Here is a 23,384-nt window from a genome sequence, read left to right on the forward strand (position 1 = left end):
TGGGTTCCGGTCACTAAGTCCTAAAAAAACGCAGTTGATATGAACGAGAGCATGATCGGGAAGGGTGTATCGCAATTTGCAGTGCGGTCCTTCTTGATCTGGACCTATATCAGGTGGCTGTATAACTTTAGGATAAATGTATGGGTTGCCCATTACTTTGCCCTTAAACAAGATGGCGACCACTGTTGGTGACCATATGAGGAGACACTAGAGGTGGGGCATGTGCAGTGAGAGGAGGAAAACGCAGAGGTTTTGGCGCCGTTTCATGCAAGCTATATGTACTGATATGGTGATTATTTGACATTTATATGACCATGATTCCCTCCCCGGATACAAAGGTTTATATAGTGTTGATATTACTTTGATGGTCAAGGGGTTTTTAATGTCTTAATATCTATGCACAGGCACTTTTGCACTTTATTCGGTATATATACACATGAATGCACATATATGAATTATATTTGATAATAATCATGTTGTTACTGTATGTAAATTATAGATTGTTTTATTGTGATATTGGTCATTAATTAATTAATTATGAGATATATAAATCTATGCACTTGCACTTTGTTATTCACTTGGCTTGAGAAAGGTTCCGTGAGTGGACTGAAACGTCGCTGTGACATGTGTGAATAAATACACTTGTTTTTTTCACCATCTACAGAGGAGTGCCGTGGATTCCTATTGCTATTCACACACCCAGGATCAAGGTTTAAACGCTGGCACCTGGATTACATGTACAAGGAGTGCCCCACTTTTGAATTTTAGATACTGTATTTTTTTCCTTGAAAGACATACTTTTTTTTCCACCAAAAGGGTGGTGGAGGATATGGCGAAGCACTCATTAGTATGCAGGAGGCATGGGGAGAGGTGAGTTTAGTGGTGCTAGCACTTGCTATACCTACTGCTCCCTAGTCTTCTTCCGGTGCTGCACTGTCTTTACTGTGTATATCTTCAGGACGTAGTGCGGGCACTATGACCTGACCTGTGTGATGTCAGATCACAGTGCAGTGAGAGGCAGAAGAAGACGGGGGAGCGGTAAGTGCAGGAAGAGTGTGCCATCTGGAACAGGAGAGGTAAGTTTATTTTTTATTTTTATGTCTGATGAAGAAATGAGGGTCTGATCTGAGGTCTGCTACCAATTGGGAGTCTGATATAGACTGGGGGGTCTGATCTGAGGTCTAATAAAGTTTTGGGGTCTGATTGGGGAGTCTAATAAAGATTGGGGGTCTTGAAGAGTTAGGCACCACTTCTTGGTCTGTATAAATCACTTTACTGCAGTTACCTGCTTATGTCATTTTATTCCTGCCCATGGGCGTCCGCATGGGGGGGCAAGTGTTTTGTGGCGACGGACAGAAAATAATCTGGAAGTGCCCCTCCCGAGACCAGGCTCTGGATCCGCCACTGCCCAGCTCATGCTTTATTATACTTTGTGATAATGAATATGCCCCTCCCCTTCATTACATTGTCAGAAACAAGCAGAGCATGGATGTCAATAAAATTATGCCCCCCCCCTGAAAAAATTTCTGCGGGCGCCCATGTTCCTGCCTGCAATTATATCCCCTCTGCGTATAGATAAGACAGGATCCACCATTCACACAGTGCCGTAGCTATAAGGGTCTCAGCAGTCACAATTGTGACCAGGCCCCTTAGCCAGGATGGCCCTTGGATGGCCCTGTGCCTTATTAAGTTAATAATACTGCTCACTAGTCTGCAGGAGGAGGAAAGAGTGAAGCTCTGCGAATGCTATACTCACTCTCCCTGGTCTTCTCGGGACCCATGCCGCACTGTCCGGGCTGTGTACAGCATAAGGACATATTGCGCGTACTATGACCTGATGCTGTACACAGTCAAGACAGTGCAGCACGAGCGGGGCCCGAAGAAGAGGATGCTGGACCTGGAGAGCAGCAGCGGAGCAGAAGAGGTACATTTATTTATCTATTTTGGGTCTGATCTGAGGTCTGATAAGGGGGGTCTGAGGATCTGATATGGGGGGTCTGATCTGAGGTCTGATATGAAGGTCTGAGTATCTAAAATGGGGGTCTGAGGATCTAATATGAGAGTCTGAGGATCTGATATAGGAGTCTGATCTGAGGTCTGATATGGGAGCCTGATATAGGGGTCTGATCTGATATAGGGGTCTGATCTAAGGTCTGATATTGGAGTCTAATCTGAGGTCTGATATGGGGGTCTGATCTAAGGTCTGATATGGGAACCTGATATAGGGGTCTGATATTGGGGTCTAATCTGAGGTCTGATCTGGGGGTCTTATATTTGGGTCTGATCTGACATCTGAAATAGGGGTCTGATGTGAGGATCTGATATGGGGGTCGGATCTGAGAATCTGATATTGAGGTCTGATCTCGGGTTTGATATGGGGATCTGATCTGGGGATCTCATATGAAGGTCTGATCTAAAAAGGTACAGGAGTATTTTTTGTACTGGCCAACATTACAAGGGGGTATTTTGTGTATTTTGGCGACTATGGGGAACATGATTACTAGTATGGGTACAATGGGGGCATTATTACTATTGGGGGGCACTGTTTACACTAAGTGCACTCTGGCAGATAATTATTTCTATCGGTGGGACTTTGGGAAGCACTATTACTGTGAGGGGCATCCCGGCATAGTATAAGCTTAGCACAATTATTTTTAAGGACATTATGGTTACACTATTAGTGTCAGGGACACTGTTTGCTGGGTGCAGTTATTTTTTAGGGCACTGTGTTCCAATAATTAGTGTCCCCTTCAATATCTGCATGGTACTAGTATTTTCTGCAGTTTCTACAGTATAGTATTAGGGAGCACAGTGGCCACAGTATTGGGGTGTTCAGAAGGTGGGAGCATGATGGAAAGATGTATTTTTGTCAAACTCAGCAGAGACAAGAGATAGCTGAAAGAAATCATCATGGTGGTCTGGTCCGAATGGGGAAGATGAGGAAAGAAAACATCTACATAAGAAAAGACATGACTGGATATAAGGGTACTTTCACACTTGCGTTAAACCTTTCCGGTATTGAGTTCCGTCCTAGGGGCTCAATACCAGAAAAAACTGATCAGTTTTATTCTAATGCATTCTGAATACAGATCAATTCGTTAAGTATGCATCAGGATGTCTTTATTTCAGTCACTGTATGTTTTTTGGACAGAGAAAATACCGCAGCATGCTGCAGTATTTTCACCGTCAAAAATTCCGGAACACTTGCCGGAATGCGAAAAAACAAATCCGGTTTTGTGATCTGTGCATGTGCAGACCTATAAAAATGTGAAAAAGATAAATACTGGATCCGTTTTTCTGGATGACAACCAGAGAGACGGATCCAGTATTGCAATGCATTTGTGAGACAGATCCGCATCCGGATCCGTCTACAAATGGTATCCGTTTACATACAGATGGGACTGCCTGCCGGAATCCAACAATGCAAGTGTGGAAGTACCCTAAGATGTATGTTAAGCTGTAATTCCCTGTATGTTTTGTAGCTCTGTATGTAATGTTTTGTAAGTATGTCCTTAACAGTAGGGCTGGAGGGAAGGGATTAGGTTGAAAATTTGGCATGAAGGGCAGCAAAAAGGCTACGTGCAGCCCTGCCCCCAAAACACTGAGGGAAGGGAGGGGCCCAAGCTGTACTCTTGCCCATGACCATTTAGCTATGCCCTGCATTCACAATAGGTGGTTGTCAAAGCTTATCTATTCCTTCCTTGTACAATGACCTCTGCACAGGTCACAAAGCATGCCTAGAAAACTCTCCCATATAACTCAATAGGGTCAGCTCCAGACTATTGCATCTATAGCCCATGTGGCTGCAATCTGAAGTTAAAAACAGTTTAGAAAAAAGGAATCTGTGTACCCTGTGCCAAAGACTGGTTTCCCAGGTTCTGTGGCTGGGTTGTCGGGCTGGTTTCCAGATAAATGGTCTAGTAACCTGGGGTCTGTGGCTCAACATCCCTGTCGCAGCATCTTCTGGTCCCTTGTGCTGTCTGGAAGAGTCTCTCCTACTAAGCATTGGTCCTTATCTGCAGACTGGCAGAGTATCTTCTACTAAGCACTGGTCCCTACCTGCAGACTACTAGGAGGCACTGACCGCTCTTCTCATTTACAGTTTCTAGCTGAACTAGAACCTTATTGTGGGAGAGTTCGAGTGGAGAAACACAGCCTAAACAGAGACTTTGTCGCAATTTCTGTCTATCACAGACTTGCATAGAGTTTCATTGCAAGTATATGGGCATGACTTAGCAGCTTTTCCAGTCATAAGCAAGTATTTAGACATAAACAACAGAGCTAAACCAGACAATCAGAAGGTTAGTGTGCCTGTTTTTCCCTTCAAAAAGTTGCATAAGTAGAAAGTCTCTCAGTAGTAGCTAGCTGTTCATTAACCCTTTCCACAATGCAGTGCAGCTACAGTATATTGTAGTGCAACAGTGCAAAACAGGATATCTTACAATAAACATATAAATGCAGTTCAACTATATAAAACAGTATAAGTGCACACAATAGCATAAATCACAGTGCAAGTTAACCCTTCAAAGTGAAATAAAGTAGAGAGTCAATGGCTTTGCATAGTAGCAATAGGTACAATAGTCCAAAGTACCCTTGCTTCAAGGCAATACACATATCGTCTGAAGGTGCCGGTCTAATTTTATCTTTTGCATTGTGCAATAGATAGTAATGGAGTAATCATATATGGGTTCAGGTGAAGGCAGTCACCCCACTGACCCTCCCAAAGCAGCTTTACAAGTGGAGTCAACCAATCCTAGTCACAGCCTAATACAAGTTGCTCAAAGGGGTTATCCAAGGGTATAAACTCCCCCCCCCCCCCCCCCATATGCCAGGGTCCCCACATTGAATATACTTACCTGGCTCCCCGTGTCCTGCTTTGCTCCTGGTCCCCACACTGCCACTGCTGCTTCTCCCTGTGCACATATGAAAACATCTGGTGCCGGGGGGGAACAGCCAATGGCAGATGGGGACGAGCCTCCCTAGCATCATCCATGATGCTAGGGAGACTCGTCCCCACCTAACCATTAGCTGCTCCCCCCGAAACCAGATGTTTTCATCTGCACACAGGGAGAAGCAGCAGTGGCAGTGCGGGAAGCCAGGTAAGTATATTCAATATGAGGGGCCCAGCATATGGGGGGCATTTTATAGCCTTAAATAACCCCTTTATGGCCATCTTTATATAATTCCTGGAAAACCCCTATAAAGTGGTAGAGTGAGACTGGTCTGTAATATACCCTCTGGTACCAATAAAACTGTTTTGTATGAACATCAGTTGTAATTTCCTCATTATTCTGTATATTTGGCCATGTCTCAGGTGCATTAGTAGGTACAGCTGTGCCACATACTGCAACTCAGTTCCATTCACTTTAAAACTGCAAAAAGGAATCTGCTTGTGCTGCTATATAAATGCACTGTTCTATGAAACTTATATAATATACATAACGATTTATCTTTAATCATTATTATTTTATATAATTGCTTTATTGTGTAGGATGTATACTGTTACCGAGGCATATTTATTATCATCACTGCCTGACTTTCTAATAGGTTATGTATTTTGTAGAGTAGTTTCTTCAAGTGATATGATTAACGTGTCATCCTTTACAAGTTATGTATAATTGATGGAATCTCGGCGCTTTGTCCCTGTGCACCTGGAATCTTCACACTATACAGTAATCAGTATACTTTTCATAACTGAATGCATCAATTCAGATTGTACTCATGTGCTTTTGTCCATTGAAATACATTTTCATAAACTTCAACTTAATACAAAGCGTGGTCTTATTTTACTTCTAAAGTGATTTTCCTCTTACAGTACAGCTAACGTCAGTATGATTTACTTCTATAATTAAATGAATTTAACTTTCTGTGTAAAATCTTGCAACTTTTACTGAGGCTGTCTTGCTATGAATACATTTGTCTTGTGTGTCCTCTGCCGGGTGCTCAGGTTCTGCATATTGCAGATTGGATAGACAGCTTGCTGAGTGTGGCTGGGAAAGACCCGGTGGTCATGGTACACATTGATACCAATGACAAAGTCAGAGGGAGATGGGAGGTCTTCAAAATGATATTAAGGAACTAAGAGAGAAGTTCAAGTTCAGGACCTCCAAGGTATTGTTTTCAGAAATACTACCAGTACCACAAGCATCACTAAGAAAGACAACTGGGGCTTAGGGAGTTAAATAAGTGGCTCAAAAGCTGGTGCAGGAAGGAAGGGTTTGGGTTCATGGAAAACTAGGCTGATTTATCTACAGGCTCTACAGTAGGGATGGGGAGGGAGCAGTTCTGCTGATGGAAAGAATGGTTAGACGGTTGGAGGAGGAAGCTTTTAAACTAGGATCTAGGGGGATAAAGGGGGGTCATACCAGTAGGGAGTAAAAAAAAAAAGTAGATAGATAGTGGGATATAGGAGGGGACAGTGGGAATTTAGTGGGGGCTGGGGTTAGTGAGGAAATTAGGTAGGTAACTGAGCATAACTGTACACCCATGAAAAATAGAGCTGCTGTTAACATAAGCCTGTCACAAACCAACAATCTAAAATAAGGTACCCCAAAAATCTTAAATATTCACTTTCTGGGAACTTAATGTGGGAAATTCAATGCTACCTTAAAATGTATGTTCACAAATGCCAGAAGTCTAGCAAGCAAAATGGGGGAACTGGAGTCTATAGTACTAGTTGGTGTGGTTGAGACCTGACTGGGTTTTTTTTTATTCAGGGTTTTACACTATTTAGGAAAGACAGGGTCAATAGAAAAGGCAGTGAAGTGTCCCTGTATGTGAGGAGTAATATGAAGGCAAGTGTTAAAGAGGCAATTGTGGGTGATGATAGTGAGGATGTTGAAACCTTATGAGTGGAATTACAAAGGGAAATAAGCTCTGAAAAAATAATACTTGGTGTAATTTATAGACCCCCTAACATTACAGAGGAGACAGAATTCAGCTATGCGGTATAACCAAATAGAGCGGGCTGCACAGGCTGGTGCAGTGGTTATAATGGGATATTTTAACTTCCCAGATATTGAATGTGGTCATGGTTCTGCCTCAACTGCAAATGGGAGAAAATTCCTCGACTTGCTGCGAGACCAATTTATGGCCCAGTTTGTAGAAGATCCCACTAGGCGCAATCCTCTGTTGGATCTAGTAATTTCCAGCAATGCAGAGCTTGTAGGAAATGTTACTGTTCATGAAACACTAGGTAATAGTGACCACAATATAAATAAGGCTACTTTCACTCTAGCGTTTTTACTGGCAGGGTTCAGCAAAAACGCTTCCGTTAGGCCTCATGCACACGGGTTCCGTTTTTCCGTGATCCGTGACCGTTTTTTCGTCCGTGGGTCTTCCTTGATTTTTGGAGGATCCACGGACATGAAAAAAAAGTCGTTTTGGTGTCCGCCTGGCCCATCACCATGGGAACGCCTCTATGTTAGAATATACCATCGGATTTGAGTTTCATCGTGAAACTCAGATCCAACAGTATATTCTAACACAGAGGCGTTCCCATAGTGATGGGGACGCTTCTAGTTAGAATATACTACGAACTGTGTACATGAGTGCCCCTGCTGCCTGGCAGCACCCGATCTTTTACAGGGGGCTGTGATCAGCACAATTAACCCTTCAGGTGCTGCACCTGAAGGGGTTAATTGTGCGTATCATAGCCCCCTGTAAGAGATCAGGGGCTGCCAGGCAGCAGGTGGCAGACCCCCCTCCCTCCCCAGTTTGGATATCATTGGTGGCCAGTGTGCGGCCCCTCCCTCCCTCTATTGTAATATCATTGGTGGCCAGTGTGCGGCCTCCCCTCTCCCCCCCCCCCCGCCCGATCATTGGTGGCAGCGGAGAGTTCCGATCGGAGTCCCAGTTTAATCGCTGGGGCTCCGATCGGTAACCATGGAAACCAGGACGCTACTGCAGGCCTGGTTGCCATGGTTACTTAGCAATATTACAATATTAGAAGCATCATACTTACCTGCTGCGCTGTCTGTGACCGCCCAGGAGCTCCTCCTACTGGTAAGTGACAGGTCTGTGCGGCGCATTGTTTAATGATCTGTCACCAGTAGGAGGAGCTCCCAGCCGGTCACAGACAGCGCAGCAGGTACCGTAAGTATGATGCTTCTAATATTGTAATATTGCTAAGTAACCATGGCAACCAGGCCAATGATATTACAATAGAGGGAGGGGGGGGGCCGGGGGAGGCCGCACACTGGCCACCAATGATATTACAATAGAGGGAGGGGGGGAGGCCGGGGGAGGCCGCACACTGGCCACCAATGATATTCAAACTGGGGAGGGAGGGGGTCAGCCCCCTGCTGCCTGGCAGCCCCTGATCTCTTATAGGGGGCTATGATATGCACAATTAACCCCTAATGTGCAGCACCTGAGGGGTTAATTGTGCGGATCACAGCCCCCTGTAAGAGATCGGGTGCTGCCAGGCAGCAGGGGGCAGTCATGTACACAGTTCATAGTATATTCTAACTAGAAGCGTCCCCATCACTATGGGAACGCCTCTGTGTTAGAATATACTGTCGGATATGAGTTTTCACGAAGTGAAAACTCAGCTCTAAAAAAGCTTTTATGCAGACGGATCTTCGGATCCGTCTGTATGAAAGTAACCTACGGCCACGGATCACGGACGCGGATGCCAATCTTGTGTGCATCCGTGTTCTTTCACGGACCCATTGACTTGAATGGGTCCGTGAACCGTTGTCCGTCAAAAAAATAGGACAGGTCATATTTTTTTGACGGACAGAAAACACGGATCACGGATGCGGCTGCAAAACAGTGCATTTTCCGATTTTTCCACGGACCCATTGATAGTCAATGGGTCCGCAAAAAAAACGGAAAACGGCACAACGGCCACGGATGCACACAACGGTCGTGTGCATGAGGCCTTACTGATAATATATAGTATTATCTTTAACCACCTCCCATCCGCACGTTGACTATAAACGTCCGGGAGGTGGTGTTCTATCTCTGAATGGACGTTTCTGAACGTCCATTCAGAGATCGCAGCTGCACGCTAATCGTGCAGCTGCAGATCGAGTTGCCCGCTGTCAGTGACAGCAGGGCAACCCTTAGAGAAGGCAGGTGTCCCTGCCTTCTAGATTGCTGTATACACAGGGAGAGTGCAGGAGCTGTCGAGTCTTTCACAGACCTCGATCAGCCCTGCGCTGAGGCTGTACAGCGCAGTATACCGCTGTACAGCCTCTCTGGGGGGTGTATTTCTCCTGTAACTGGGGCTACTATGTCATCCCCAGTTACCTGAGAAATCAATAGTGAAAAAATGTCCCCCCAGAGGTCTTGTATGACCTTATGGGGGACGCAAAGTGTAAAATAAAAAAATGTAAAAAAAAGTTTCACATGTAAAAAAACCATTCCCCAAGTAAGGAATACATTTTTTTTTTTAAAAATAGAAAAAATAGAGATATTTGGTATTGCCGCGTCCGTGACGGTCGGCTCTAGAAATATATATTACATGATCCAACCAATCCGATAAACACCATAAAATAAAAACTGTGTCAAAAAAAGCCATTTTTGTCTCCTAACATCACAAAAAGTGCAACACCAAGTGATCAAAAAGGCGTATGTCCCACAAAGTGGTACCAATAAAACCATATATATAGCTCTCAGAACATGGACACATTAAAACATCATTTTTTTGTTTCAAAAATGCTATTATTGTGAAATAAATAAAAAAAAGTATACATATTAGGTATTGCCACGTCTGTAACAACCAGCTCTATAAAAATATCACATGACCTAACCCCTCGCGTGAACACCGTAAAAAAATAAAAATATTAAAACTGTGTCAAAAAAAGCCATTTTTGTCACCTTACATCACAAAAAGTGCAACACCAAGTAATCAAAAAGGCATATATCCCACAAAATGGTGCCAATAAAACCGTCACCTCATTCCACAAAAAATGAGCCCCTACATAAGAAAATCATTTAAAAAATAAAAAAAAATATAGCTCTCAGAACATGGACACATTAAAACATCATTTTTTTTCAAAAATGCTATTATTGTGTAAAACTTAAATAAATAAGAAAAAGTATACATATTAGGTATCTCCACACTTGTAACGATCTGCTCTAAAAAAAATGTCACATGACCTAACCCCTCAGGTGAACGCTGTAAAAATAAATAAATAAAAACTGTGCTAATGCCAATGCCAAGAGTGTGCAAAGCAGTAATCAAAGCAAAAGGTGGCTACTTTGAAGAACCTAGAATATGACATATTTTCAGTTGTTTCACACTTGTTTGTTATGTATATAATTCCACATGTGTTAATTCATAGTTTTGATGCCTTCATAGTCATGAAAATAAAGAAAACTCTTTGAATGAGAAGGTGTGTCCAAACTTTTGGTCTGTACTGTATATTGACTCAAATTTATGACTATCATGAAGTACAATGTGTCACGAGAAAACAATCTCTGAATGGATTGGATAAGTAAAAGTGTTCCAAGGGTATTACCACATAAAGTGAGATATGTCAGATTTGCTAAATTAGGCCTGGTCAGGAAAGGGGCAAATGGCCCGGATGTAAAGTGGTTAACATTTCCAAGACGGATTTATCATGAACTCTATTGAAAGTCAATGGAGGATGGATCCGTTTTCGATTGTGGCAGATTGTGGCAGAGAAAAAGGATCCGTCCCCATTGACTTGCTCCGCAGGACGGAAAGCAAACTACAACATGTTGCATTTTGGAGCATTCCGTTCTGTTCAGTTTTGTCCCCATTGACAATTAATGGGTACAAAACTGAAGCGTTTTTTTCCGGTATTGAGCCACTATGACAAATCTCAATACCGGAAAACTAAAACGCTAGTGTGAAAGTAGCCTATATTCTCCCTGAACTATAAAAAGCAAAATCTGACTGGTATAGCAAAAACACAGAATTTTAAAAAGGCCAATTTCCTTAGGTTGTTGAGGGCAGCATATCAGGGCATAGACTGGCAGCAGCTACTGTCGCATAATAATACTGAGGATAAATGGGAGAGCTTTAAGTCCACATTGGGTAATTACACTGCAAAATTTATTCCTGTAGGTAACAAGTATAAACGTCTAAAATTAAACCCCACCTGACTTACAACTACTAAAAAAGGAGGCAAAAATACAGATCTGAGGGGTCAGCTGTAGCCGGGCTCATTTTCACCTTAAGGACCAGGCCATTTTATGGAAATCTGACCAGTGTCACTTTATGTGTGAATAACTTTTTCTGTAGTTTATAGAAACACCCCATATGTGGTTGTAAACTACTGTACGGGCACACGGCAGGGAGCAGAAGGAAAGGAACACCATATGGTTTCTGTAAGGCAGATTTTGCTGGACTGGTTTATTTACACCACGTCCCATTTGATGCCCCCCTAGAGTAGACACTCCAAAAAAGTTACTCCATTTTGGAAACTACGGGATAAGGTGGCAGTGTTGTTGGGACTATTTTTAGGATTTTTGGTTGCTCTATATTACATTTTTGTGAGGCAAGGTTACAAGTTTTTCTGTTACTTCTATTTTGAATCCACTTTAGACACACTGAAAGGAATAGTATCTATCTTTAGGCAAGATAGACTATAAATAGACTAATGGCCAAGTCTAACAGATAAATTCTTTAGGGAAGGATTTAAAAGAGGAATTATTTTGGGAAGAATTCAAATAGTGTCTGCACCTTGATTTCTCTTGTCACCCAATTTCTATCGCTTCTTTTCTGTAGCTTTCTTCTGCTATTTGTTATGTTATGAAGCATTAAGTAATTTTTATGCTGAAGGTAAGCAGCAAATGATACTGTGAAAACTGTACTAACTTTATTGTGTATGTCCTGGATAACCGTAAGACACCCCACTTTTCTGGTGAGGTTAAACCCGCTAACCCAGAAATTAGTGAACGCAAGTGACGGTTTGAAGGGATAATAATAACAGTTCGTTGAGAAGGAAGTTGAGCATAGACATAAGTCCTTTGACCCAGTTGACAGGAAATGTCGGAGCCTTTACGGTTCAGTACAGCCAGTCCTGGGGAGAGTTTTGCTCTGCCTCAGTCTCAATTAAGTTATAAGAAATGGGTGCAAAGCAAGGAAAGGTCTCTCCACCCCCTCCGAATGTAGGAGAAACATGTAAGGATTATGTAGCCCGGGTCTGTGGGACTGATTATTATTTAGTTACTCCCTCGGTGGATAATATGGCAGGATGGACAGAGGGGATGAAGAGTATAAAATTTGTTCCCTCGGGAAGGGGCTAATGACACCTTCCATATGGATATGATAAAAGGGTTAAGTTTGGGTGACACTGAAGCTTACCCATATTATGGTCCAGACCTCCAGTGGGACATGCAGTATATGAAGTCGGGAGGGGAAAATTGGCTTACTTATGCACCATATTGGTATGATAGACCAAATAAAAAGGTTAACAAACAGAAGTCAGAGAACCAGGAGGGATATAAAAAGAAACATGAGTTAGAAAAAGAATTGACAAGGGGTTCACTCCAGAAGCCCCCTCCTCCCTATTTATGAAATATCCCACAGATATATCAATCCCTTTCAAAAGATGACTTAGATTTACTGGCTGCATATACTGCTACCAACATCCAACCACCTACAGCTCCCCAGCTCCCGCAGCCACCTCCGCAGTTACCACAACCTATGCCTTATCAGAGTGGTCAGGATCCAGCGGCTGGTGCTGTTGGTGCTGGGGATGTCATAGCTCCCATGCGCCTTGGATCACAAAAGAATTTTCCCAAACCTGAACATATACCTCATCATGATGAGGACAGTGACCTTGAGAAACAGTTCCCTTTTATGACTGTAGGGGACACCTTGTTAAAGAAACCTATTGAAGTAGATGATATTATTAAGATTGTTAAACACTGCCCTAAACCCTCTTCATCTGGGACATTTCATTATTTGAAGAGAGCTTGTAAAGGGAGATGTCTGACTCAGGAGGATATGCGCCTTATAATAGATGGGATAGTTGGACACAATTCCCCCTGGGATTGGAGTAAGGTCCCCTCTATAAGCACTATAGAGCCTCGGAATACGCCGGCTGGAAATTATAAATTAAATACTGAGGCAGGCATAGACACAATGTGGGAAGAGATTAAGTGTGAAATGGAGAGGTGTTTTCAGACTAGGCCCTCATTGCCAACTGCTGTAGCTTGTAAACAAAAATCTTAGGAGAGTCTGTTATAGACTTTTGAAAGAGGTTCAATGAAGTTTGGACTCTGGAGGCAGGAATGAGTATTCAGGATAATATGCATTCTATGCTCATTCAGACTTTCCTTACCAATCTACAGCCACAGCTCCAGCTTACTGTTAAACAAATGATCTCCGAATGGCCTAGTCTTAATAAAGATCAATTCCAAAATAAGTTACTGGAGAAAGATACGGCGGGTTGTTTTGAAATAGTAAGACCTAAAGAGGCCCATTACCAAACTCAGGATAGGAATTGTCCCTCAAATCAGCTCAATAGGGGAAGTAGCAGAAGCAGGGGTAGAGGCCATGCTCTGGGAGAGGAGGGAATAATAGAAATCGTCCTGCAGGTTGCTTTAATTGTGGTAAGACTGACCACTGGATCAGTCGATGCCCTTACCCACTCAGGCAACATGCCCCAAATGATACCCAAGCTCAAGGCACCCAACCTTACCCACAAGCTCAGATCCGAGATCTTCCCCCACCACTGCCACAGCCCCAGAATAATACCCCTCGTTTTCCCGTAGCCTGGGGGCAGCAGACATCACAATGAGGATGCCCGGGGAACAGTATCCCAGCATTCACTCTCATCACAAACCACTATAAGGAATCACCACTGATTGTGTTAACCATAGAGGGACGTCCTCTCCCTTTTCTTGTGGATTCTACTAGTAGTACTATATGTGAGGATTATTATAGTGGTCCAAGAGAGAATGCTGAGCCCTCTGTGGGAATTAATGGGATACTGACCAGATCTTATAAAACTCCTCCCCTCTCAATCCAACATCCATACCAGCACCAGTCAATGTTCTCACACAGTTTTAGGATCATTCCAAACTGTCCTGTGAATTTATTAGGGAGAGATTTGTTTGTTCTGTTAAAGTTGCAGTTGGGGATTTGCAAGACGGGACACCTACATGTCACATCCTCAGTTATGCCCATTCATGTTCCAAAGGATAATTGTTTTTTATATTTGGAATATCAACCTCAGGATCCGCTACTTGATCCGGTACCCCCTGAGGTTTGGGCAAATACTGACCAAGATGTTGGCCTTATCTCTTGTACACCATATAAGGCAATGCTTAAGCCCGGCGCTGCACCTGTTTACATTAACAATACCCCCTTTCCCCAGAAAAAGAAAAGGGGATTGAGTCTATGTTGATGGAATTCCTAGAGGCAGGGGTTATTGAGAAAATTATCTCCCCCTATAATATACCTATCAACCTAGTGAGAAAGACAGATAATACCTTTAGGTTCGTCCAGGATCTTAGAGCGGTAAATGCACAGATCATACCCATAGCCCCTGTGGTTCCAGACGTACCATCTCTGCTATCAACTATTCCTGCCCATGCAGAGTTTTTCTCTATTATTGATTTAAAGAATGCATTTTTTTCTGTCCCAGTTGACAAAGAGACACGGACACTTTTTGCCTTCACATTTAAATTTCACCAGTATACTTGGTGTAGAATGGGTTAAGGGTTATGTAGACTCCCCAGTAGTCTACTCCATTGTCCTCCAAGTTACACTGTGCCCTTGGACTGCCCCTCATGGTTCTGTCCTTCTACAATATGTGGACGATCTCCTCATATGTAGTTCTACTCGAGAGGCCTGCCAGGCAGACTGTGTTAGTTTATTACTGTGGTTATGTGAAAGTGGTCACAAAGTTTCTAGGAAGAAATTTCAATGGTGTATGGAAAGTGTTGAGTATTTGGGCTTTGTTCTCAGTAAAGGTGAGAGGAAAATCAGCCATGCCAGAATTACCTCCGTACTGGGTCTGCCCTGCCCACAAACCAAGAAAGACATGTTGACCTTTCTTGGCATGATTGGTTACTGCCGCCAATGGATTGCTGATTGTTCCTACTATGATAATATTCTGAGACAAGCCACTAATACTGAGATGCCTGACTTCATTAAATGGTCTGATGAAATGTTACAAGCTTTTAGTCATTTGAAATGTGCAATGGTTTCAAGTCCTGGTTTGGGCCTACCCGACTATGGCATGATGTTTCACTTATTTGCCAGGGACATTTGTAAAACCATGGCGGGAGTCCTGGCGCAAGATCATGGAGGTAAATTCAGCCCTGTTGCTTTTTTCTCAAAAGTGGTTCTCGTACAGGTTCAGGGCATGCCTGCGTGTCTCCAGAGTTTGGCAGCCTGTGCTATGGTCGCTGAGATGGCCACGCCTATCACCCCAGGTCATCCCACCACTCTACATACCTCACACAATGTTCAGGCCCTATTGAGGAACATACATACGCAACATATGTCAGCACAAAGACTGAGTGCATATGAAGTTTTGTTGTTATCTAATCCTCAACTTCATATCAAATACTCAGCACCCACATTCGATCCAATGGCTATACTGAAAGCCCTACTTGGCTACAAGGGAGAGCAGGATGATTTGCCTCCTCCCCATGCATGTACTGAACTTATATATGAACATACCTCACCTAGGCCTGACTTCAGGGCCGGCGTCATAACCCGGCATCCCCGGGCACGTGCCGGGGCCCAATGCTCCTGGGGGGGCCCACTGAGCTGCTATGAGCACTTCCATCAATACAGATGGAAGCTCTCACTGCTGTAATTTCACATACGCAGTACCCCTTTGGTGGGCCCTCTGAGCTGCAGAGACTCAGAACACGCCCCTTCTACACAGGACACGCCCCTTCTACACAGGACATGCTGCCTGAGGAGAGAGACCGCAGGGCTGGAGCAGAGAAGTGTGAAGACAGTCTGTGAGTGAGTCTGCACTGTGACTGTCTCTTGTCTGTGGGATAGAAGGAAAGGGAGGGGGGGAATCTTTGATCTGCTGCTGCTTCATTCTATTTAGTGGTTTTACTGTTTCATTAAGCTGTTTGTCTCCATGACACCTGCCCCCCCCCCATCTCCTGTCCTATCTCATCCTCATGGAGCCCCTGCTGTCTCATTTCCTCCCTCATGTATCCAGAGCTCCTGTCCCACCCTCCTATCTCCTATTGCTGCCCTGCACAGACCTCCTGCCACTACTTGTTGTATGAATCCCCCTCAAAGCCCCTTCCACCTACTTGCTGTGTCCACCCCTCCTGTCCATCCAGGGCCCTTGTCTCACTCCTCTGCCTCTCATTATGGTGGCATCTAAACCGCATTCACCATAAGGACCTTCTAACGTCACAGGGTCATGTGACTGTGCCCCCCACCCCGTACTGTGCCCCCCACCCCGTACTGTGCCCCTTTATACCCTGCATTGTGCCCTCCTACCACACCCTGTGCAGTGCCCATAGTCATTCCCTGTACTGTGCCCTCTTATACCCTTTTATCCGGTCACTGTATGGCGGTGTTATCACTATATGGCGGTGTTATCACTATATGGCGGTGGTATCCAATAACTGCATGGCCATAACTGTATCCCCTTCCCTGCCCACACCACTTTTGTTAGACCTGGCATGAGTGGGAAAAGATACAGATTGCGGTGTTAAGGACCTTTGCATCACATCTGTGTCAGAAATACGCCTAATATAGACGTATTTCTATATAATAAATGACCCCCTAATTGTATTATTATTCGGGGGTAGGGCTAATATCTTTATATTATATAGATTCTAGTGTATTATACTGTGCCCTGTATTTCCCAGTAGAAAATGATCCTTGGGAAGCACAGTCCTAATCCCTGACCACCAGGACCAGGTAGCGCTCTGTCAGTACATGGCGGCCTCCCCTCTCCGCCACGCTGCTCCGCTGTGTACTGGTGCTTAGGGTACTTTCACACTTGCGTTTTTCTTTTCCGGCATAGAGTTCCGTCACAGGGGCTCTATACCGGAAAAGAACTGAACAGGCATATCCCCATGCATTCTGAATGGAGATTAATCCGTTCAGTTTGCATCAGGATGTCTTCAGTTCAGTCGTTTTGACTGATCAGGCAAAAGAGAAAACCGTAGCATGCTACGGTTTTATCTCCGGCTAAAAAAACGGAAGACTTGCCTGAATGCCGGATCCGGCATTTTTTCCCATAGGAATGTATTAGTGCCGGATCCGGCATTCAGAATACCGGAATGCCGGATGCGTCCTTCTGGTATGCGCATGCGCAGACTGAAAAAAAGGTGAAAAAATAAATGCCGGATCCGTTTTTGCCGGATAACACCGGAAAGACGGATCCGGCATTTCAATGCATTTTTTCGACTGATCAGGCATTTTTAAGACTGATCAGGATCCTGATCAGTCTTACTAATGCCATCAGTTAGCATACATTTTGCCTGATCCGGCAGGCAGTTCCGGCGACGAAACTGCTTGCCGGATCTCTCTGCCGCAAGTGTGAAAGTAGCCTTATTCTGACACTAGGGCTGGGTTCACATCCTATTTTTTCCATCCATTTAATGTATACCAAAAATGTCTGCGTTAACAGATGCCTCAGACTGATGCCGTACAGTGGCGTCCGTTCACCATACAGTTCCATGGTAAAAAAACATATACGTTAACGTATGCATTTTTTACTTGACTCTGCAGGATACAAAAACGTGGAGTGCTGCACATTTGTATACATCAAACCGATAGGAAAAACGTAATGTGAACACACATTGGGGGGGAGGGGGGCGTACTAAATTTCGCTGTGGGGCCCAGTCAGTTCTAGCTACATCACTGCACATCTCCTTCTCTCCTCCAGGCCTGGCTCACTGCTGCAGCGGGCCGCTGTAGAGAAGGAGCGCAGGGAGCTGCGGTTAGTGAATGACAGGACCACCAGCTCCCCTGCAATGATAGGTATGTGAGGGGGCCACTGGGGGGTCATTCATCACACTGTGAGGGCCCCTTACACAGTATAATGACTCCCAGTGCCCCCCATTTAGTATAATGATCCCCATTGACCCTCCATTTAGCATAATGACCACCAGAGCCCCCATTAAATATAATAACCCCTTGTGCCCCCTCCATACAGTATAACCCCCAGTGTGGGGGCGACTGGGGGTCATTATTCTGAATGGAGGGTCACTGTGGGGTCATTATACTGTGAGGGCCCTTTACATAGTATAGTGACCCCCAGTGTCCCCCATTTAGTATAATGATCACCAATGACCCTACATTCAGTATAATCACCCCCAGAGCCCCCTCCATACAGTATTCCCCCAGTGTGGGGGCTACTGGGGGTCATTATTCTAAATGGGGGCGACTGGGGGTTATTATTCTGAATGTAGGGCCACAGGTGGTCATTATACAGTGGGGGGGGGGATTGGGGGTTAATTATACTGTGTGAAGGGCCACTAGTAGTCATTATACTGTGTGAAGGGCCACTAGTAGTCATTATACTGAATAGGGGCCACTGGGGGTCATTATACCGTGTAGGAGCCACAGGGGGACATGTCAATGTAAAAAAATGCCTCATGGGGGCCCACTGGGATTTATCGCCCAAGGGCCCACATGAACCTGGAGCCGGCCCTGCCTGACTTACAGTCCACACCATTGAAGGAGTACCTGATATTTTTGTGGATGGATCCTGTTCCCGTCCTAATGACAACGCTTATCATGCAGAATACGCTGTGGTTCAACTGCCTGTTGTTATACTGGAATCGAATCCTATACCGTTTCAGTCAGCCCAAGCAGCTGAACTGATTGCCCTCACTAAAGCTTGTTGTCTTTTTTAAGGGGAGAGATGTAAATGTTTACACCGATTCCAAGTATGTCTTTAGGGTTGTACATGATCATGGCAGAGGAGAGGCTTCATAGCTGCAGATGGAAGACAAATCTCACATTCCACCCTAGTACATGATCTCCTGGCCGCCATCCAATTACCAAGCAAAGTTGCTATTATCCATTGTAAGGCACATACTGGTCTACAAACGCACATAGCTAAAGGGAATGCCCTAGCTGATCAGGCAGCAAAAGAGGCTGCTATTAGAACGGCAGCAACAGTTCAAATGCCCTCCCTAGCTCCAGACATTGCCCTTACTGACAATCTATTGCTGAGCCTCCAGGATTTGGCTACCAGTAGTGACAAAATAGAATGGCAGTCGGTAGGTGCAGGACAAGACCCTAATACGGGTCTTATCTGCAAAGAGGGGAAACCATGTATCCCAGTTGCAAGCGCCCCGATTTTGATTGCACAATATCATGGTCTTGGCCATAGGGGAGCACAGGCAACCACTGACCTCATTCGGAGAGATCTTTTTATACCAGGTCTTAGATCAAAGGTACGATCTTATGTTTCACGGTGTATTATATGTCTCAGAAACAATCCAAATAATTCAAAGAAGTCCCAACATCAGCATCTGAATTACCCGACTTCACCATTCACTCACTTACAAATTGACTTCACACATATCCCAAAGACAGGAAGAAAGCAGGATTATGCCCTTGTAATTGTGGATATGTTCTCTAGATGGCTGGAGGTCTTTCCTACCACCAATGAAACCACACAAATTGTGGTAAAAATTTTGTTACAAGAGATCATCCTCAGATGGGGGTGTCCTGTTCAAATTGACTCAGATAATGGCCCAGCTTTTGCGTCCAGGGTATGTAAGGAGCTTTCCAAAGCCCTTAGGATTGACTGGAAGTTTCATCTTCCTTATCACCCGCAGAGTTCAGGGGTAGTAGAAAGAATGAATAGAACAATTAAAGAGAAAATAAGGAAAATTACTGGAGGCACATTCACTAATTGGAAAAAGTTCTTGCCTATAGCCCTAGCAGATATTAGGATGCAGCCTAATAAGAATACTGGTTACTAACCATTTGAGGTCAAATGGGAAGACCCTTCCCCACCCCTTGGGGTCCAAATGCCCCTGTGATAGAAAAAAGGGATCTAGAAGTAGTACAGGAAGAATATGTGAGGAAACTTGTAGAAACTTTAGATCAAATTGAACGAGATGCCTCGTGCCTCTCCTTTCTCTAAAGAGGAACCTACGCATCCTTTCCAACCAGGAGACGTGGTGATAGTCCATCGCCCAGAAAAAGGACGAAAACAGACTGAGTTCCCGTTTGGACCACCCACCCGAGTGGTAGCAGTCACCAGAACAGCAATTCTCACAGAAGAGGCTCCAATCTGGATTCACGCTAACAGAGTTGAAAGGATCCCTGAGGCTTCTTCTCCGGTTACGGACAAAGACAAAGAGGGTGAAGCAGGTGTGAATTCCCTGAACAAAGAGGGGAGCTCAGAAGAAGTTTGCCTGAAAAGTGCCTTGCCACAGGCTGAAGATGATGACCCCACAATATTCTGGGAGATTTGTTTGTCTGCTGATAATTATTAATCTCTGTGTTTTCTTGCCAGTCTGGCTTATTACTACATGTATTTATCACCCAGAGGAGATGAGTTTCTTCTGCGGTGCACCAAATAATCGGCTAGTATATAAAAGAGCTCAGGAGCAAGATCCCTTTGCTCCCGTCCCCTTTTATTCTGAACAGAATAGCATAGTCAGAATGGCAAATGCCCTAAATGTTAGTTCATTGTGCCTTAAAGACTTACAGAGCCCACGGGATTGTGGCGAAACCAACCTCGCCACTGGGTTTTGGAGAGGACTGGCTGCTGGCCTCTTGCCCCTGGATTATGGGCCATATACTAACTTTTAAACCCCTGAACCGATTCAAGTGAATTTTGGATAGGTTTGTCCCCACGTTATAATGTTTGAATTAATGTAAGTTATATGTATGGCCAATGTAAACTCACAAAGTTGTAACAATTTATAATAAGTGTAACTTGTCAGCTTGGGAGGAAATGCTGGGTGTGTTTCTATTGTGCCATTGTCCCATTGTGTGTTTAAATGGTGATGTCTGTTCTATTGTCTGCACATGTGTATTGGTGACTTCTCTTTGTCTTGAGAGATAATTGGATTACGCCTCGGGTGTCTCGAGGGCAGAGAGGAGGAAACAATGATGCATTGTGGGGATATGTTGTCCTATGTCACAGTCTTCATTCTGGTCCTCTGAGGGCGTGAATGATTGGTTGCTGTAGTTACATTGTATGTCTTGTAATATACTGATTGGTTGTATTTCAAACCCCTGTGGGCAGTACTATGTTTGTTTTTTGTGAATAAAAGAGGCTGTACTTCAAGTACAGTCAGACCACTGCTTGACCCTCAACACGGAGCCTTGTCTCGTTATTGGGGGGATTCACTGTATGCTGTTAGAAGACCGATTGCCAGAAGTGTAAGCTGATCCCTGTTCGTCTGCTAGCAGCTATTCGTGAGGTTCCAGTTTGGAGTGCTACTTTGTATCCCGTTCGGAGTTTGGAGCATTCCCTTGTATGCCGTTACATTGGTGGCAAGCAGCGGGATCGTTCCTACAGCCAGAAGGACAGCTACAGGAGACACCATTTCTGTGGATTCTACAATTTAAGGACAACGCATGTCTCAGTACAGCGACCCTAAAAGCACCAGGATGGAACCAGCAGTGTTATACGAGGAGGAGGACCTGGATGGCCGGGATGCATTAAGGAAAGGCATCTGGTACCAGGCCCTGGATAATCTACAATACCAGCGGGGTGAGAGTCTCCCCAGTGAAGAGCAGCAGTTGCAGAAGCAAGTGGCCCTGCGGATGCCCTTCCTGGGAGAGCAGCCCCTGGAGGAATGGGTGAAGGAACTAGAGCACCGGGTATGGCAGGAGCTATGGCTGGAGGATGCCTACCAGGCGCTTTGGTGGTATATGGCACAGTATATACCCTGGACAGCCGAACATGACAAGCCAGAGGGAGAGGAGTTTTATGGTCCTGGCTTGTTATGGGAGTCCTTTGCAGAGCCTGACTTCGGGAGCCCTGTACAGTCCAGACTTCAGGACATGTTCTATGAGAGGGAGGCTAGGCATGAGTGGGATGACCCCCATGAGGTAGAGCAAGACCTGGCTCACCTAGCAACCCTGGAGTGGGAACTGGAGCAGGACTACCGAGATCTCTTCCACTCCATTGAGAAGGCTCAGCAGGACGGTAAGGTGACAGACCCAGATCCAGACCCATTCAGCTGGGCAGATATTGTAGAGTGTTACTGGGAAGGACCCCAGGTGGCCGGTAGAGATGGGACCTAGGTCTCTCCACCGGTCCTGCAGGGAATTGGGAGCTCAGTCTCCATTCCCCAGCGGCAGTGTGAAGTGCAGGGAGAGGAGAGCAGCGTCCTCCCTCCCCAGCGGCAGGCTGAGGTACAGGGGGCAGAGGTAGTTGTTCCTGCCCCCCAGCAGCAGAGTGATATGCCGGGAAGGCAGTGTGAAATGCAGGGAGAGGAGAGCAGCATCCTCCCTCCCCAGCGGCATGCTGAGTTACGGGGGGCAGAGGTAGTTGTTCCTGCCCCCCAGCAGCAGCATGATTTTTTGGGAATAGAGAGCCCAGTCTCCTTTCCCCAGCAGCAGGACACTGTATTGGGAGCAGAGACAGTCGGTCCTGCCCCCCAGCAGCAGAGTGATATGCCGGGAAGGCAGTGTGAAGTGCAGGGAGAGGAGAGCAGCGTCCTCCCTCCCCAGCGGCAGGCTGAGTTACAGGGGGCAGAGGTAGTTGTTCCTACCCCCCAGCAACAGCATGATTTTTTGGGAATTGGGAGCCCAGTCTCCTTTCCCCAGCGGCAGAGTGTCCAGCAGGGAATAGAGAGCCCAGTCTCCTTTCCCCAGCAGCAGGACACTGTATTGGGAGCGGAGACGGTCGGTCGCCCTCCCCAGCGGCTGGAAGTATGTATGGGAGAGGAGCTCGTTACCCCCTCTCCCCAGCGGCAGCTTAACGCACCAGGGGGAGAGAGTAAGCCCCACAACAGTGCAGATGGGACCGTTGTCTCTGCACTTACAGCACAGGGGGTAGAGACAGTCAGTCTCCCCCTCCAACAACCAGGCTTCTTCCGTGGTAGCGCTGGCACCAGGGCAGAGTACCGCTGATCCCTGCCCACAAAGCAACCTCCACTCCAAGCCAGGGAGCAACACAGAGACCGGGAGTACCAGCTTCCAACATAACCTCGGTGGACTCACTGGACAGAGACAGGCTACTAAAGTCAACAGGTCCAGTATTTGGTTGTGGGTGGGCTGCCAGACTAACTCAGGTACCGACTGGCGTGAGGTCAGGTATCTGGTTAGTCTTCCCTGGGGGGGGGAGATGTGTGGCGAAACCAACCTCGCCACTGGGTTTTGGAGAGGACTGGCTGCTGGCCTCTTGCCCCTGGATTATGGGCCATATACTAACTTTTAAACCCCTGAACCGATTCAAGTGAATTTTGGATAGGTTTGTCCCCACGTTATAATGTATGAATTAATGTAAGTTATATGTATGGCCAATGTAAACTCACAAAGT

The sequence above is a fragment of the Bufo bufo genome, chromosome 1 (assembly GCF_905171765.1).
Source record: "Bufo bufo chromosome 1, aBufBuf1.1, whole genome shotgun sequence".
In the NCBI taxonomy this organism is placed as follows: Eukaryota; Metazoa; Chordata; class Amphibia; order Anura; family Bufonidae; genus Bufo; species Bufo bufo.